The sequence below is a fragment of the Tupaia chinensis genome, unplaced genomic scaffold, assembly GCF_000334495.1.
Source record: "Tupaia chinensis unplaced genomic scaffold, TupChi_1.0 Scaffold000316_1, whole genome shotgun sequence".
NCBI lineage: Eukaryota > Metazoa > Chordata > Mammalia > Scandentia > Tupaiidae > Tupaia > Tupaia belangeri.
Window position 1 is genome coordinate 2,702,776 of NW_006159809.1, and position 18,382 is coordinate 2,721,157.

Sequence of the window (18,382 nt, forward strand, 5' to 3'; positions counted from 1 at the left end):
AGTATAGTGGAAACAAATATTAGTCCATTGAAACTTTGTATAAATAAATATTTTCAGTTTATTCTTGAATCTTCAAATGATCCCCCCCAAAACTTATAAAGAACATTTTAAACTATATTGATGATTTAAAAATAAGCACAGCAACAACACGAAAACAAATAATCTTCTTTTTTGTCAGGATAAATGTTTCAATGTGAAGTTATCCTCTTTTAACACCTTGGCTGTCAGTTTTGGGTGAACCAGGAGGGCTGCTTCCTTCCTCGTTAGATGGTCCTCTTGTCCTGATCTTGTTCGGACGGTATCTCTCCTGTGTACAGGACTATGGTCTCCATGGCAGGAGCCTTGAAGGGGCCCCCTTCCTGTTTCCCTATCTGTCATCTGATTTCTTCGGTCTCCTTGCACACCTTCTCATAGCAATAGCCACAAAGCACGTGTTTCAGTTTCAGATGACCACATTCGGGACACATGTCTGTATTGTTCTTAACTTTTATAAGCTTCTGAGGGTTTCTTCTCCTACACTGGTTAACGTCAATGCTGCGTCTGCTTTTAGGAGCCGTCATCCAAAAGATATTGTCCAAAAGGCTGGAATTCAATGGAATTCTCTTTACTTGGACTGGTAGCATTTGCTGGTTCTGTAAATACGGCTGGACCCTCAACTGCTAATGCTGGTCCCCATGGAAGACTAGGGAAGCCTAGCCGGCTCTGCTGAAGCCTCTGCTACAGTCCTTCCCAATCGTTTCAGAGCAGCCCCCGGGCACTGGCCACAGTGGAACCGCCCGCACCGCATGGCCGGCGCCATCTTTCTCTTTAGGAGTGTTTTTTTTTTTTTTTTACATTTTCAGGAGTTACATTTTAAATGGCTACATCACTTACATCCAACCTTTATTTTTTGCCTTTTGTCATACAAAGTATATATATTTATAGCCTAACCCCTGGAACCTGTGAATGTTCTGCCTTGTATAGAAAAAAGAGACTTCTCTGATGTGATTAAGTTAAAGATTTTTTTTTCTTTTTTTAAAGAGAGATTTTTTGCTATAGGGTGTGTATGTGTGCTCACTGAGAAATCACCCCCTGGGGGGAAGCCACACAACAATCCCTTCTCCATTTTCCTCCAGGGATGTGCCCGATGTGAATTTTAAGCCACCTGATCTGTGACTCCAACTGCGGTCGACTACGTGGGAATCCAGTAACATAACCATTATGTCATCTGTTAGTCCCAAATTAAAGAGCTTGAGGTGGGAGATGATCCTGGATTATCTGGGTGGGTCCAATGTAATCATGAGGGTCTTTTTAAGAAGGAGCCATCAGGGTCAAGACCAGAGAAGCAGAGGTTAGAGTGACATGCCCACAAGCTAAGGAACATGAGCAGCCTCCAGAAGCAGAAAAAGGCAGGAGTAATGTAGCTCTGTGGACACCTTTATTTTTGTTCCATAAACTCATTTTGAGGTCTGACCCCATAGCCTAGTGGTTAAGGGAGCCAGGTCTTACATGGTTGATCCTGGTTCCATCCCTGGCCTCTGATGCTTGACAAACATGCACAGAAACCCTCTGGCAATTAAAAAGACTCGGTTTTGACCCTGAACTCCAGAATTGTAAGATAATAAATTGGTGTTCTTTTAAGTCACTAATTTATTGTATTTTGTTATAGCAGCAGTGGAAAACTAATACCTTTATCAGCCCTATTCACCTACTTAGGTTGATGAATCATAGACTTAACACAGAGTCTCACCAAACATAGCGTGCTCCTACAGGCGTGCTGGGTAAGAGGCAATAAGGTGTGAGAGGAAGTAGAGTAGAGAAAACACAGCTAATCACAGGATGGTCGTTTTAGACAGTACTTAGAAAAGGTACCCGAGGAAGAGCACAGTATAAGGCTGATTTCCGAGAGAACTGAAGAGTGAAATGTGACGTAAAGTCAAGGGAGGAAAAGTCAAAGGAGTTCGAAGACTGAAGCACCTGGGAGATTAGACATCAGCTAGTCTCAGGTACTGACTGGCCTCCACTCTCCTGGCTGACCTGCTGACATCCTTGTTGGCAAAACAGCAGGAAGGAAAGGGCCCCTCAAAGTATTATATGAGTGTGTTTTTATGTCAGCCACATGAACTCTATACTTCCTTGTCAATCAGCGTATTTATCTCCACGTGCCTCTTAAGTTAGTACAAGATTTATTCCTTCTGACCAAGGATCCATCCAATCATTTTGCTTTCAGTAGTTTGCACATAGTGGTGTCCTTGGCAACCAGTTATTTGTTAGAGATACAGCATTTAAGGTTCAAAATGATATACTTATTCCAGAAATTGTTCACTGAAGAACCCAGTATCTGTTAAGACAACCTTTCTCAGATCACCAATAATCACTCCCTTGGAGCTGAGGACCCATAAAACCAAGAGCCTTCTTAAACCATTTAACTCAATGTAGAGTTAAAATGAAAATTTGGGATAAGTTCCTGCTTGTGTCTCAGGCCTTTAAAGAGATACCAGTACATAAAATTTCTGAGACTTTCTCAGAAACTTGGGTTTGTAATGGTAAAGGGCCCTATACTACAAAATTATTTATAAATAATATGAATATAAAAATATGAAAATTCAAAACTACTTTTGGAAGTTTTCTCCAAGGCCAATTAGTGGGGTTTTTTTTAACTTCTCATTTCATTTTATTCATGATAGAGAGCTCATGTGCATACCCAAAAGCAAAGAAGAGTGAGAGAGAGAGAAAGAAAAAGAAAGAAAGGTACCCTTGACAGGGTCTCTTCACGCTGTGAGTCCCTTAACCCAGCCATCCAGCACCTCAGGATCGTGGATGTCTACACACTTGCCAGAGATGTTTCAGGTTGACCAGGGTCTGAACCCAGTCAGCCATGTGGCTTTTAGCACTGCAATTCAGCATGCCACCACTTGCATCACTGAGGCTGGGCCATAGTTTTATTTTTGTTTTTAACTGACACAAAATATTGGGTTTATGTTTATGAGTTCAACTTCTTTAGGTTCCACACATGAATGAAATCATGTGTACTTGCCATTCCGTGCCTGGCTTAGCATTTCACTTAATAAATGTTCCCCAGGTGCCCCCATGTTGCCACCAAGGACAGGATTTCATGATTTTCTGTGGATGAATAATATCCCATCAGGTATATACATTACATTTTCTTTATTCATTCACCCATTAATAGACACTTAGCTTGATTCCATATCTTGGTTATTATAAATAGTGCTATAATAAACATGAAAACACAACATCCCTTGACATATAGATTTCAGTTTCTTTGGATATATGCCCAGTAGTGGGATTGCTGGATCCTCAAGTAGTTTTTGAATTTTCGGAGCCAATTTACACGTTGGTGCAGTCACCCACAATGTCCCTTTTACTAAGATGTCTGCAGCCATCATTACCAGCTTCTTCTAGGTGATAGGGACAATAGGTAAGACTTCTTTAGGGACCAAGAATGGAACAGGTGCTGTTAAGTCCTTCTTAACATGAAGGATGCTCAGTTCTGCCTCTTTGCCTAACTCTGAAAGTGTGAGGGCAGTAATCCTGGTGTTCACTGGCTGAATACGAAGCTGAGTCCTAAGAATTAACCTTGACATTTTGCAAATGAAGAGGTAGACTATTTATTAACTGAGTTTCACTGCTCTTATGCACCTAGGATCTTTAGGCAGACAATTTACTATTTCATTGTCTCTCTCTTCCATGAGATTCTAAGTTCTGTGAGGTCAATGAGTTGGTCTTAGTTTTCCTAGCCCAATGATATGCCTTAGTATACGTGCTCAGTAAATATGTGTTGAATGAATAACTCAGTGTGAAGTTTTAGCATCCAAAAGCTCTTGTGAAATGAGTAAGCAATTTCAATGTTGTTGCTATTACTCCACAAGATGGTGGTACTAATTGCATTCTTTTGAGTTATTTTCTGCAAGGCTCTTTGAAATTGTCAACAGTGTAAAAAATGTCTTCTTTTGGTAAAGAAGAACAAATACATAACTGCTGATTATATCTGAAGATTCTATTGTTTAATATGAGCAAAATCTTTGAGAGAGTGGAATTTTATAAATCACACATTTTTAACCCTACAGACTGTTTGACATAGATTCTGGAGTTTCCACTGGCATCATTTCAACAAGTGTCAAGTATTTACTAAATATTTACTATATTGAAGACATCAAGAGGATTGTGTCTCCTACCTCAGTCTGCCAGAGGAGATAAGAAAGTATATGATGGTTGTTTCGTAAAGTCTAAATAAGACTAAAAGACACAAAGTTCTAGAAATCCCAAGGATATTAAGAAAACAACCAACTGGGAAAAAGAGACACAGAGCTGCTTCCATTTCTCTGAAGTGTTTAGTTTTAGGGAGAATGAAAATTCCATGATACAAAGAAGACAAAATAAATATATCGAGACATGGAAAGTAAATACACATCTATTAGATATCTTTTCTTAAAGCAAGGCACTTTCTATGCCAGTTGAAGAACAGCATATACTCATAGTATCTGCCTTTTGTTACCACTATATTCTAGTTGCCAGGACAATAGGCTATTTCTTATTTACCTAGGTCCTTAGTGAGTAAACAATGTATCCTTATACATGTGGGAATCTTATGAGACAAAGTATATCCTCTTAAGTTAGCAGAAAATGCCCATCTATCCACATTTCTGCCCATTAAAAATAAGTTTAAACCACTACATAACAATCTCCTTCTTGACATATCCACAGAGATCTCTAGGCTGGGCCCAAAGAGTAATGAGGACATTGTCAAAAAGCACTAAGTGATGCATTCTAACTGTGAGAAACAGCCAGAGAAAGTTTGAGAGGTGGAGTGACTTGGAGACTGTGAGTAGTTGCTGCTGGCAACTACTAGCTTCTATTTAGAGGAGCGATGAGGAGTACATCTGGAAAAGTAGGTTGGATCTGGGTTCTGGAGGGTTGGACTTTGAGAACTGGCTAACGAGACTGGCCATTTTTCTTTCGGCAATGGAGAGCTTGAAAGGTTTATGAGCCAGAAGATCATCAGCACAGTCCTTCTAGAAAAGTTCATCTGAATTGGAAAAGGTAGTTTGTGGTATGGGATTTAGGTAGAAGACTTTTTATTAGTTTGGTTACAGAAGCAAGAAGATATGACAACTGATTGAAGATTTATTACTGAGAAACAAGAAAGGGGAGGATGCATCCAAAGATGTCTCTGAGAGCTGAAGCCTGAAGCCACTCTCAGTTCATGAGATTGAAGCTTATCTAAAGCTTCCAAGGACAGACTTCAGTAATTAGACTATTTCCATATGTTAGTCATGTGATTGCTTATAGGATTGTTGGTGTCTCAAGTTAGCTAAATGAAAATGCAATTGTAGGGCTTTTGCTAGAAGTATTGGAAAAGACAAACTCTCTCCTCTATACCAAGCCAGTAAAGTCAAAACTGATGTTTATGGGGATTATAATATAAAGACCTTGACCTAGAAAATCAACACACACACACGCACACACACACACACAGAAGCACACCAAAGAGAGAAGGAATGACAGAAAAGAGAGGAGAGAAGAGGGAGAGGGAGGGGAAAGAAAGGAAAGGAAGGAAAGAGATGAGAAGAGAAGATACTCAATTCCTAATTCCTGATAAAGGTATTAGTTTTCCATTGCTGCTATAACAAAATACAATAAATTAGTGGCTTAAAAGAACACCAATTTATTGGAGTGCCTGGATCTAGCTCATGATTCTATGAACATGAGTCAACATGTTTGATTTTGAACATATAGAATGTCAGGTTCCAAAATTATTCCTCAGTAGAATGTAACAGCATAGAAATTGTAACCAGGGATACATATTTGAGACTCAGTTACATGCAAGTGATATGAAATCTCTGGGAGTGATTGAGATCTTGAAGAGAAAGAAAGATGGAGGAGAACAAAAGCAAGATAGTGCCTAATCATGGAAACTAAGAGAGGCAATTGGAGAAAGGAGAGAGTCCTCAGATTAAGGAAAAAACAAATAGAATGAAGATTTTCATTAGAATGGCAACTGGAAGTCATTGATGATCACTGAGGTAGTGATTTGTAACATACGATAATACTTCTTATAAATACTCATAAGAGGATTAGATATGGATCTCCCCTGAATTACAGTATTTCGTTTTATCCTTTGTTGGTATTTGTGTAAGATTTGAGTAAGACACAATGTATCTTATTCATCTTTTATGCTGTGTCTGGCAGCCAGTAACTGCTCAGTAATTAGATGGATAAGAAGAAAATTGAGAGATGTATGTAATAGGAGAGTGCTTTTATTCATAAAAATGGATTTTTTCCAAGGGAAATATGGCACTCACAACATGTTTCACATTGAACTTTGGGACTATGCTTGTGGACACACAATATCCACAGTTTAAAGTTGGTGGTTATGACTGGTCAGCCTACATAGATTCAGAGCCCCATGACTGTGAAAGGGTCATAAACTACTCAAGAGCTGAGTTATAAACTCAAACATACAGAGTAAGCATCATAAAGGGATGGAAACTCTGTGTCTTTATGACAAGAGAAGACCATCAATCCTACGTCATTAGACTTAAACAGAGATGGATGTAATCTGGTACTTATAGTCACTCTTTTTTATATTTTTCCTTCTTGCTTTAGAAAAGGAAGGGGTTTTATTTGTTTTGTCGTTTTTGTTTCACCCTTGGAACAGGATGGAAAGTAGACCTGATTATGCATGTTAACACCAGCCAAATGGCCGTGATGGCCTGGAGTGCTGAGTGGAGGGTTGATGGCTCCATGGAAAAGAATAGAAGGCCGCGATGATGATTGATGTCTGCCATTGACAAGGGAGGGAGGAAAAATCTCTCATTTCATTCAGGTCTCTGCTTATGTGATACCCCAGAGGGGCTTTTTCTGGTCATTTTATCCAACAATACCTTCTTCTTTTTCTTTGCAACACTTTGCACAATCCAACATTACATCATGTATACACGTTTTATTGTCTGGCTTCCCTTCACTGGAACATAAATTCCACAAGGAATTCACTGCCGTATTCCCAGCTCCTATAATACAGCCTCCTCCACAAACATTTGTTGGACGAATGAATGGTTTTCCTGTTCTGTATCAGCCGAACTGGAAGAGGCTAAAGTTCATCTTGAATTCGGGAGAACTCGGAGTCACTATGACATAGATAGTTGCACCCTCCCCCCCCCTTTTTATTTTTACTGTCTTTTAGTTAAAGGAAAAGAGGATAGAATCCCTACAACGCCTGTGAACAAGAACTGGTGACTGTTAAAAATGAAATTTCAGCAGTAGACAAGCATGGCTTCATTTTCCTCCCTTTCTCAGAGGCTGTATTTACAACAAAATGCTGGGACCACCCACAAAGCAGGGAACTTGGGAGGACATACGTGTGTGTTCTACATCGCCTCTTCCACCTTAATGGAAGAGCTACTTAATAGAAACAACCACAATCTTGAGAGAGAGAGAGAGAGTGGGAGCAATGAATCATAACATTGTAGTGACACTAATTTCAGATTCAAAGGGTTTGGGAGGCACAACTGTCAAACAGTGGGATGAATGATGCTGGGCTTAGAAGCCTTAGCTATGAATGAGTGAGCACACATTTGCCAAGCAGCAGGACTGAAATACACAAAGAAGACCCTGGCTAAGTTCATTCCATTGCTCAGGGATTGGAAGAAGGGTGTGAGAATCTTTGAACAAAGTCTCACTTAGGTCCCCCCTAACTGAATGCCTGATTTCCCTGGAGGAATGCATTGTGAAAGGAAAGAAGACACGAATTCCACCAGAGTGGAATGGGTGACTAAGATCTGGGAGACAGGGGGTGGAGGAGGGCATAAGAGACAGGAAAGAATGGTGACCACTAAGCTTTAGGGGTTAGTTAGGGGTGGGAGCTACAGGTAAGACCAGCAAATAGAACTCAAGGAGAAAATGAGGGGGTGGAGAGGTTTCCCAGATGTGTGTTGGTGTCTTCAGTGAATCACAACAGAGGATTATTATGGAGATTAGGGAATGGCCCTTGGAAAAGGGGCTCTCATGGCATTGAGACTGTAGTCAGGGGAGGGTTAAAGGATTGGCAGATGGAAGAAAATGAACATGTGCTTTATTTCATCAGAATCCATACCTGCATGAAACACCCCAAAAAGTTAAGGCAGCATTCAAGCATAAAAACAATTGCAGTCCCACTGTTTAAACAGGGAAAAATAAAATACATAAGTGAAAACAAGAAAGAATAGGAAACGAATTAGCCCAAAGCCTAGGAATATCTGGTGATTTTAATTTAGCATTGACCGTAACTCTGAGTTTCCTTGTAGGCAAAGCAAAAAAGGACAATTTTAACAATTCACAGTCCAAGAAAAGCAAGCAGCAGGTGTAAGCAAAACTTTTCTTTCTTATTGAGGATAAAGAGAACAAAGTCTGCCTATAGAAAGAGATGGACTACCAAATCAAAAGGGATGGTCTGAATATGTAGGGGGAAAAGGGAAGAACTGAAGATGGAGATGCCCAGGGTTACAACACATCACTTCATGGGTCTTCTTCTTGTGAAGGTGGCTCACCATGCTTTCGTATTTCTGGCCATAAAACTTACATCCTCTGTCGGCCTTCTCTCCCCCAGCCCAGCTGCTGACTACACTGTGGCTTTGTAACCCTCTCCAAAACCCCTTTTCTGCTACATGCTATATAAGACTCCCCTCTTTTTTACTTTCTGACTTGTGCTGCTTGTATTCTGGATAAGGCCATGGGTGTAAGGAAAGCTTTGAGTGTCTTGCTGACGTTGAAATATACGTTGGAGCTGGCCCCACGGCCTGATGATTAAGGGAGCTAGATCCCACATGACTGTCCATGTTTCCAATCCTGGCTTCGGAGTCTTGAAAAAACATGCCAGGTGCATGTGCATGCATGCTCCAAATCCCACAGAATAGGATAATAGAGAAAGAATTGTAGCATGACCATGCCACATTGGGGGGTTCTTTCTTCCTCCCCCTCTCCCCTGTCTTTCTCTCTCTCTCTTTGTCTCTGCTTCTCTGTCTCTGGAGATCACACATGTCTTCTCACAATTATAAAAAATAAAAAACAAGCAAACAAACAAAAACATTTATTGTTCCAGATTTCTGTGCTTATCTCCCCATCCTGAAGTTACGGAGCTCTTCTATACACTCTATCCCATGCCTGGCACTCAGTCTGTGCCTCACCTTTTCTGTCCTCTGAGAGACCGTGTGGGTTCCAACAGGCTGTGTCAGGCCAAGGAGGTGCCATCTGCACCTGAGCAATAAAGACAGCCATGCCAGGCTTTTCCCTCTCTTCTGTGGCCTCCCGATTCGTTTCAGCAAACCCGGATATTATTCTCACCACACTTTATCATAACACTCCTTAGACTATTATAATTGTGTGTTTAGTCTGCCAACCTGACTGCTAGTTCCTGCCCTCCTCCACAGATGCTGGGAGGACGGCCTGTGCCTGCCTGCTTTGCTGCGTCCCCCCCTGGGACTAGCCCATGCCTGACGACAGTGAGCACTCCACAAACACGTCATTATCCAGCCCATGTTTATCCAGCAGCTGCCATGTGAGCAGCGCTGTCCTGAGAGTTTGGGATACATCAGTGAACGAGACAGACAAATCCCCTAGTCCTGGTAGAGCTTAACTTCCCATGGGTTTTGGTAAGTAAATGACTAAAGGTCATGAAATAAGGAACAATTGATTAGGAAGTGGTGGGAGGGGACTGGGCACTGCAGTAGTGGCTCTGGAACTGGAATGTGTCTGAGAGTGTGGGGTACTTGATAAACAGGAGGCTTGGGGCATGGCCTTTCTTCTGTGGGTGGTCCTCAGACCACACTTGGAGAAGCTTCCCTCAACCTTGCTGGGCCTCCTGGTAGGAAAAGCTTGAAGGGGGAATACTGACATATGGGCTCAGACTTCACATTCAGGTAAGGAGGAAAAAACAATAAAGGTGATCTAGTGTACACTGAGTTGTGAAGCTGTTAAGAATATCAAAGTAGGTAAGGCTGTCTTTTATCACAAGTGAAATGATTCTGAATGCTTTCTACCCGAAAACACCACAGGGATTCCTGTGCTGAGGCATTAACCAAAACCTTCCTTGCCACCCATCCCTGCTAGTCTAAATACTCAGGCATCAGGCGAGGGTCTGGGAGGGTCAAGTGAAGAACCTCGCTGTACTTTAGAGGCTAGGGTATATGTACCAGTTGTTAGCTCAAATCTGTTTTCCACCCTCATATATATATATATAATGGTATAGAGAGGACAAATCTGCGTTCTTTCTGTCCATGTTTTATGGATCTTGAGGACGTGGGTGGGTGGCCTAAAGGTACCATTTTTTAGAAGACTTTCTTCCTTTTTAAAATTTGCCAAAGGATGTCTGCACTGCGCAGAGGGAAAGAAGAAGAGAGAAAGCACATTCCCAACGGGGCGTGGTCATGTCACAATCCCATCGCCTTCATTTCTCCTTTATGTCTCCCTTTTCTGGATTCTGGGCACACACACACATATACCTGGTGCTTTTCAGGCAATGTAACCTCTTAAGTTCAACTCAAAAACATTTACATAAAAGTTTATGTAGCTTATTGCCCCATTGCATAATCCCAACTCATATTCCTTAAAAACCAGAACAGGCATTGTTAGGAAAAATGGAAGTGTGTCTACAAATGCATCCTTTGCCCTGATTCACACTTGTTTGCCCTTAGGGGTTTAATTTGGGCATTTCGTGGCAAACAGAACCTGCTCATGAATCCAACATCTTTTTACTGAGACGATTCCTTAACAATGCCCAGAAAATGCCAAGGTAGTCATGGGCCACATAATGTTTTTTTTTGTTGTTGTTGTTTTGAGAGGTTTTTGCTATAGGGTGCGTGTGCTCGCCAGACAGACAGAGAGAGACAGAGAGACAGAAAGCGAGAAATCACCCCCCAGGGGGGATGACCACACTGCAATCCCTTCTCCTCCATTCTCCTCTCGGGATATTGGGCACACACGCACCCATGCACACACGCCCGGCATGAGTTTTAAGCCACTGAGTCAGGGACGCAAACCGCAGTCGACTGCATGGGAGTCCAGTGACATAGCCATTACGCTAGCTGCGGTCCCCTGGTTTTTAGGCCAACAGTACACCAGCAGAGCAGTAGGCTACACCACATAGCCTGGGTATGCGGTGGGCTATCTCATCTAGGTGTGTGGAAGTGCACTCTATGACGTTCGCACAATGACAAATTCGCCCAGTGATGTATTTCTTAGGATGTAGTCCCATTGTTAAATAAGGCATGACTGCGTTTTAAAAATGTATCCAAGTCGTGAAAGATCATGCTCATGGCACATAGATTGTCACAAAGGCTCTGTTGGCTCTGTTCAGAAGAGCGCTCCAAGGACATGAGCTAGTTTCTGCATAAGCTTTGTCTCTGGATTTGGGTAGTTCAACTAGCTCACCTCCACCACAAGGACCTTTGCATTGTATGCAAATCTATTTAACATTCAGGTGCTTTGTTTTGCATTGTGTATAAATCTACTTAACATTCACGTACTTCGTTTCACATCAAAAATCAGGCTTCTCTCTATACCCCCGAATGTCCTTTATTTTGAAGTATGATAAGTGCTGGTTCCACCACACACATAACCCAATGGTCCCACTGACTGCCCCGCACTGAACAGTACAGGAGAGAACCTGAAAGAAACAAAAGCCAACCCTACAAGAGGAGGAATGCTAAGTGGAGCAAAAGTATCTCATGCTGCAAAAGGAATCCTTAATCTCTTCATAAAGAGTACTAAGAGGGCTAACTTATGGCTTGGTGGTTCAGATGGCTGGATCCCACATGGCCAAATACACAGTTTTGAGTCTTGCCTTTAAAAACATGCTGAGCATATGTACATACATGACCAAACTCCCCAAAGGAGGGAGAAATGGAGGGAAAAAGATTGTGATGTGACTATTCTCACCAGGGGTGTTTTACCACTTTCCCTCTCTCTTTCCTGTTGCTCCTCTCAGGCAAGTGCATGCACCCTCTGGCAAAATGAAAAGCAAACAAACAAATAAGCAAACAATAAGAAAGATCAACTAACACAGAGTGCTGTTTTTAAAGCCCCTACTTATCATTGCTCTTTCCATGTAGTCTCAAAGGTTGTGGTCATTGCTCTCCCTCTGGCTATAGGCAAGGTAGATCCACTCTCCTCTGTCCGCCACCTTTGTCCAGGTTCGTTGCATCTTCTGTCTTGTTGGCATCCTTTTGTTAGCTTACAGATAGCAGCGTCATAAGGTTCCAGGTAGTGATTCTTTTATCCATACCTTCAAGCTGAATCCTGTTGGTGAGGAAGATGGAACAGTCTACATACCAGCTGTGGGACTCTAGAGCTTGCTCCTTAAGGGTGCAGTGAGACAGGGAGTAAGAGTCAGCAGGGAATGATCCTACAGGAACCTTACCCACGCTGAGAGGGATCAAGTCATCCTGACTGGTGCAGGACTTTCCATTTTAATACTGAAACTTTCAGGCTCTGGCTAGTTATGGTTCACTTTATATATGGGAACTTTATTTAAAAAACCAGTAACAGGTGATGTAGTGCTTAAGGCTCTGGACTTCCACGTGGTCGACTGTGGTTTGAATCCTGCACCTGGAAGCTTGAAATTCACACCAGGTACATGTGCGTGTATACCCCAAATCCCAAGAGGTGAGTGGAAGAGAAAGGATTGTGGCATGGCCATCCTCCCTGGGTGGGGTTACGTGATTTCTCATGTTTTGTCTCTCTGTTTCTCTCCATCTCTTTGGCAAGTGCACATGCCTTAAAGCAAAAACCAACAACAAATCACTCTGTCCATGTCTACTTACCAGATATTATCTTTTAACTAATCTAGGTGGGAGTTGGACAAAATGTCATGGAAAATTTTCCCAAGTGGCCCAGCCACAGTGGAGCAAGTGGGAGGACACCACTGCATGGTGGCTGAGCCTCATAGGAGCCTTAGATTTGGTTGCTAGGCCAATCCAAATGGGTTGGGAGCAGTGGCACATACCTGCGGAATACCCAGGTAGGAGGCTGGATCTCTACAGCCTCTACAGGAAGGATCTCTACACGGCGAGACCCTGTCAAAAATATCTCTCACCTTCCCCCTTCCTCCTGCTTTCTTCTCTCTCCCTTCCTGGTCTCTCACTTGTTGTCTCTCTCTCAAAAAAAAAAAATCCCCTAGTGGTTTTGAAGCTCAATAAAGGTCGAAAACCATGCTTTCAGGAGGTAATCAATCAACTTGGGTCAGACCAGTGACAAAAGTATCCTGGGACATGATAAAAGGGAGAATTCTGAGCCTGACCCCAATTTCTCAGAGACCTTGGGGAAATGAAGGTACTTACGGCTTTAATACTTTTCCTACCCTCAAAAGATAAAAAAGAACCAAAAAAGAAAATGTGAAATTCTAATTAGATCAAATATCTAAAATCTCAGAGCTATGCCTGACATGTACTTAGATAATTCTCCACCACTTAATGTGAATAATTTCTAGGAGCCCACGTTTCTTACACAGTATTAGTGGTTCATCAAGAATTCAATGCCAATACATTAAAAAGAGAGGCCACCTCTCCCCACTAGGCTTAGATGGTGCCCAATGGTGTGTATCCTTCACTGGTATTTGCAGAATACCAGCCACAGGTTCACTTCCCCTGATACTTAGACATCTCTTTAAAAAAAAAATGCTAAACTGGGACCAGCATATGACATAATGGTTACGTCACTGGACTCCCACATAGTTGACTGTGGTCGAGTTCCAGACCCGGTGGCTTCAAACTCACGCTGGATGCGTGTGTGTGCTTGCCCAAAGTCCTGAGAGGAGAATGGAAGAGAAGAGATTGTGTATGGCCATCCCCCCTGCATGGGGCAAGGGTGATTTCTCACTTTCTGTCCCTCTGTCTCTCTCTGTCTCTCTGGCAAGTGCATGGCCCTGTGGCAAAAATCTCTCTCTAAAAAAAAAAAAAAAAAAAGCTAAACTAAATTCAGCAATTCCTAGCCAAATCCAAGGACACTATTCAAGGAACAAAATCAAATTAAATAAATAAATAAGAATACCTTTAACAGCAACAACAAAATTAAGAGCAGAATATGCAGGAAAAAAATGATCTTTCGAAATGTCTTAATACATTTTACTTCAGCCTGGGACAATTTTCCAAATCTAATTTTTATTTATTTAGGATTATTTTATTTAACTTTATTTATTTTTTCATTTTAATTTGACCAGAGAGGAACAGAGTGAGAGGGAGAGAGAGGGAAAGTGAGAAAGCAAACTGCCAGGTCTGGAACTCGAACTGCAGTAAGCCCCGTGGGAGTCCAGTGCCCTTAACCACTCTAATTTTTAGCCCATCCAACTCTAAATTTTAGCCCACTCTTGTAGAAACCCAGTAGGAACCAGGACAAGCCCTCTGGAAAGGAATTTCACTTTGGAGTGTCTTGTCCAGAAACCAGAAGTCCTCTGGCATCTGGTTTGGCCAATAACCAGGACTGGGGTTTTCCATGAGGGTTTGGGCTCCCTCAGGTCAATCATCAGGTGTTCCTTGGCCTGGCATTGACTTCTGTGTTCACGGATGCCTCGTTCATAGGCCTTGGGGAGGAGCCATGGCAGGCATGTTCCCGATCTGGGTCTCAGTCTTCTCCTGATCTCAGTCACTGACACCCAGCCACAAGAAGGGGCTGACTACAAGTTGCATAGTTTAATGAGGCTAGAAAATCATTAAATTAAGGCAAGAGCTGGAGAGAAATTCTGTCAGACACTTGAGGATTTAAATGTACTATATGTATATCTTCAGCTCTCAGTAATAAGTAACCATCGAAAATAGCACAACTGTTAGAGTTCTGCTATTTATTACAAAATTCCAGGAATCCATGCCTCAGAGTCACCTGGAGGGTTTAAGAACATGGAGCCCATGGGCCATAATTCCACAGGTTTCAAACCTATAATTTGACGTTGGAATCCAATAATCTGTTTTTCAGAACTCCCTAAGTGACTTTTGTCCACGAGGATGTCTCTGAGCTTAACCCTGTAGGCGTTTTTCACTGTCGGCCTTGTCTTTGAGGTGAGAAGACCACAGTCCTGTGTTCTAAACTGACAAATTCTAAAGAAAAGGTGAAAACTCTGGGGTCTTCCGTTTTCAGATAAAAGAGCTACTGAAGACTGGTTACCAGGCAATCTGGCTGCTATTGCTGTTTGGCTGTTTTTCTGAATTTCCCTGGTGTCTGTGTGTCATTCATCTAATGAGCCCTCTGGCTACAACCACACACACCCTGTGTCCGGGACCCATAGGCCAGCTCTGTGGGTACAGATGCTGAAGGGGTTTTTTCATGAGGGCAGACGTGTTCCTTGATTTTCTGAACTGGGGTACTTAAGAAAGTGGAAGTGGGCATTATTTCATTTTTAAAAATATATTTATTTAATATAAAACAATGAAAAAGAGAGTAGTTTCACCATATCTCCTCATGAAATACTTATTAATTAATTACTAAGGGTGAAATGTAACATCACAGTGGATAAACTTCATAGAAATGTTCATTTTTAAAATATATTTTATTTTAATTTCTTTTATACATTCAATCACTGTACATCACTTAGCTTGTCAAGCAAATCTTCTAACATGAATACACTTCACACCAGTCCAGTTGGGGACACTATACACGTTATCATCAATAGATAATAATCTGCTTCTGTGCCCCATAAATGTCTTGCCTCTCTCTTTTTCTCCTTAATGTCTGGTGGCATTATTAATAATTACCCCAAACATCAAGCATAAATGTAGACTGCCTGGGGCAAATGAAGACACATATTGATCTGACTCCGTCTGTTCCAGCCTCTCCCACCTCATGGTAGCACATTTTCCTTGAATCTATTGATTAGTGACAAAATGCACCTGACACGTCCTCCTCCCTGTCCACTACAAAAGCCTAGGATATTCTGGTGTTCAAATGAAGGCTTGTGACCTTACATCTAAGCCTAGCCTTCTTTAAATCCTCCTCATTACAACATATTTCACTTACAATGAAAAGTTCACAGAATTATATTATGAATAACTCCAGACCGTAATCGATTCTAACAGATATGGGTAGGATTTCTAGTATTCTCTCTCCTTTTCCCATAACCTCCTTCTCTCACCAGAGAATCACTATCCTAAATTGTCATTCCTGAATTTATTATTATTCCCTTGCAAGTTTTTGTGCTTTACTACATAGACACAAACCTATGAATAATGTCTGGCATTGTTCTCCCTGTTTTAAAATTGTATGCATTATCCTGCAATTTGCCTTTTCTCACTAACGTGATTTTTTTTAGAGAGTTCTTCTTTCTGACGCAAGTCACTGTGATTCACTTTAAGCACCGCATGAAAGTCCTTCTATAGATCACATCTTAGTTATCCCTGTTCATGCTCATTTATGTTTATCCATTTGTGTGTGTGTTACACGTGATGCTACTACGAACCTTCTTCTATGTATCTTTCTCACGGATGAGAATTTTTATAGAGCATGGACCCAGAAGTTGAATTTGGGGCTGTAGCTTTATGCCTCTTCAACTTTACCAAATATTGCTCATTTTCTTCTCAAATGTACCAGCTTACACTCTCAGAATCCTCATAGAAGAATTCCTCTTCCTCCCCAAGCTCGCCAGTGCATGATTTTATCAGTTATTTTCATCTTGTTCCTTTGGTACATAAAATGATACCTTGCTATTTTAAATTGCATTTCCCTGATTACTGGTGATGGTGTGTGTCTTCTCACATATTTATTAGCCATCTAGGGTTCCTCTTCTGTGAATTACTCATTCATATTATTTTTTATTTTTTTCCCACTAGGTTGTTTTGTTCTTACTGATTTGTGGTAATTCTTTACAAATTCTGGATAGCACACTTCATTCATTATATGCTTTGTAAATCTCTCAGTTTGTGGCTTGAATTTTAATTTCGTTCATGGAGTCTCTTGTTCAACATAAGTTTGACTCCTTTTTTTGGGTTTGTTTTTAGAGCAGTCAGTTTTATCAGTCTTTCCCCTTGTGGTTCAGGCTTTCTTGTGACATGTTCAAGTAATCCTACCTACTCTGGACCCAAAAAGATATTCACCTACATTTTTTTTTTCTAAAAGTTTAAAAATTCTGGTCTTTTTGTTCCACTTTTTTTTTTTCTTTAGGGTTATTTTAACTAACTTACTTTATTTATTTATTTTAATTCGACCAGATAGGGAGGGAGGGGGAGAGAGAGAAGAAAGAGAGAGAAAGTGAGAAAGCAATGCACCAGGTCTGGGACTTGAACCTGTTTCACTTTGTTTTCTAACCAACTGAGTTTTATTTGTTGCATAATAAGCCACCTAACATCTTTCAACTAAAAATTATGAAATTTGAATAAAGATATTACAAAATGAATTAGAGCCCAATTAAAATTTGCTTTAGGGAAGAGAACATAATTCTACTCAATTAAGAAAAACATTTTTGTAGACCACAGATTAGTTCATTTTTAGCACCCATCATGCCATGAATTCATAGAGAATAGGTTCTAGAAGCTCAGGCTCCTTTCCATTGGTTCTCACAGAGTGTGCGTCTCTGGGTGGAGCAGGCTGGTGCTGCAGTTGAACCCAAGTCCCTTTCTCTTTGGCTTCTTGCTTTTTCTGGTCATTTTCCTTCACACGTTTTAGGAAGCTATCTCTGCTCTTAGAGTGCTTAATATGCTCAATACGCATATTGATTCTCTTGGCAAGAATCTTGCCCTTGTTTGTTTACAACAATGCCAATAGCATGCTGGGTAACATTGTAGACTCTTCCATTTTACCACAGTAACATTTGTGGAGCATTCTTTTTTGAAGAGTACCCATTCCCTTGATGTCTACAATATCACCTTTCTTTTAGATTTGCATGTATGCTGCCAAAGGAACCACTCCATGTTTTCTAAAAGGCATATATATATATGTATATACATATATATATATGCCTTTTAGAAAACATGGAGTGGTTCCTTTGGCAGCATCAGGTGCCTGTCCTCTTTCCCCTTGTGTTCTTCATTTTGGTGAATTACTGGAAGACGATGATTCCAGCCAAAAGGCAGAGTCTGTTCTGTATACTTTACTCATCCTAGAATTGATTTTTAATAAAGTGAGTTAGGGATCTAATTTTATTTTTCCCCAGGAATAACCAGTTATCCCAGTGTCTTTTATCGAATAGTCCATCATTTCTCCCATTACTCTGAATGGCACTTTCATACAGGTCCTGACTCAGAGCAGTAAGTTACTAGTAGTGACTTATGTGACTCTCTGTTATCTTCTTAAGTTCTCCAACAAGGCTCTTGAGGCTCTGAGGACCTGAGTTTGGAGCCACTTTAAGACTTCGGTAGGCCCCAGCCTCTCCTACCTCACTACATTGAACCTTCTAAAATGTACTACATACTTCTAAATGAAATTTATACAT

General features: G+C 41.1%; 1 pseudogene; it reads right to left on the minus strand.

Annotated features, from left to right (window-relative positions):
- Positions 1-224: 224 nt before the first annotated feature.
- LOC102482947 (39S ribosomal protein L32, mitochondrial pseudogene) overlaps positions 225-18,382 on the minus strand; it is a 51,228-nt pseudogene continuing 33,070 nt past the window's right edge.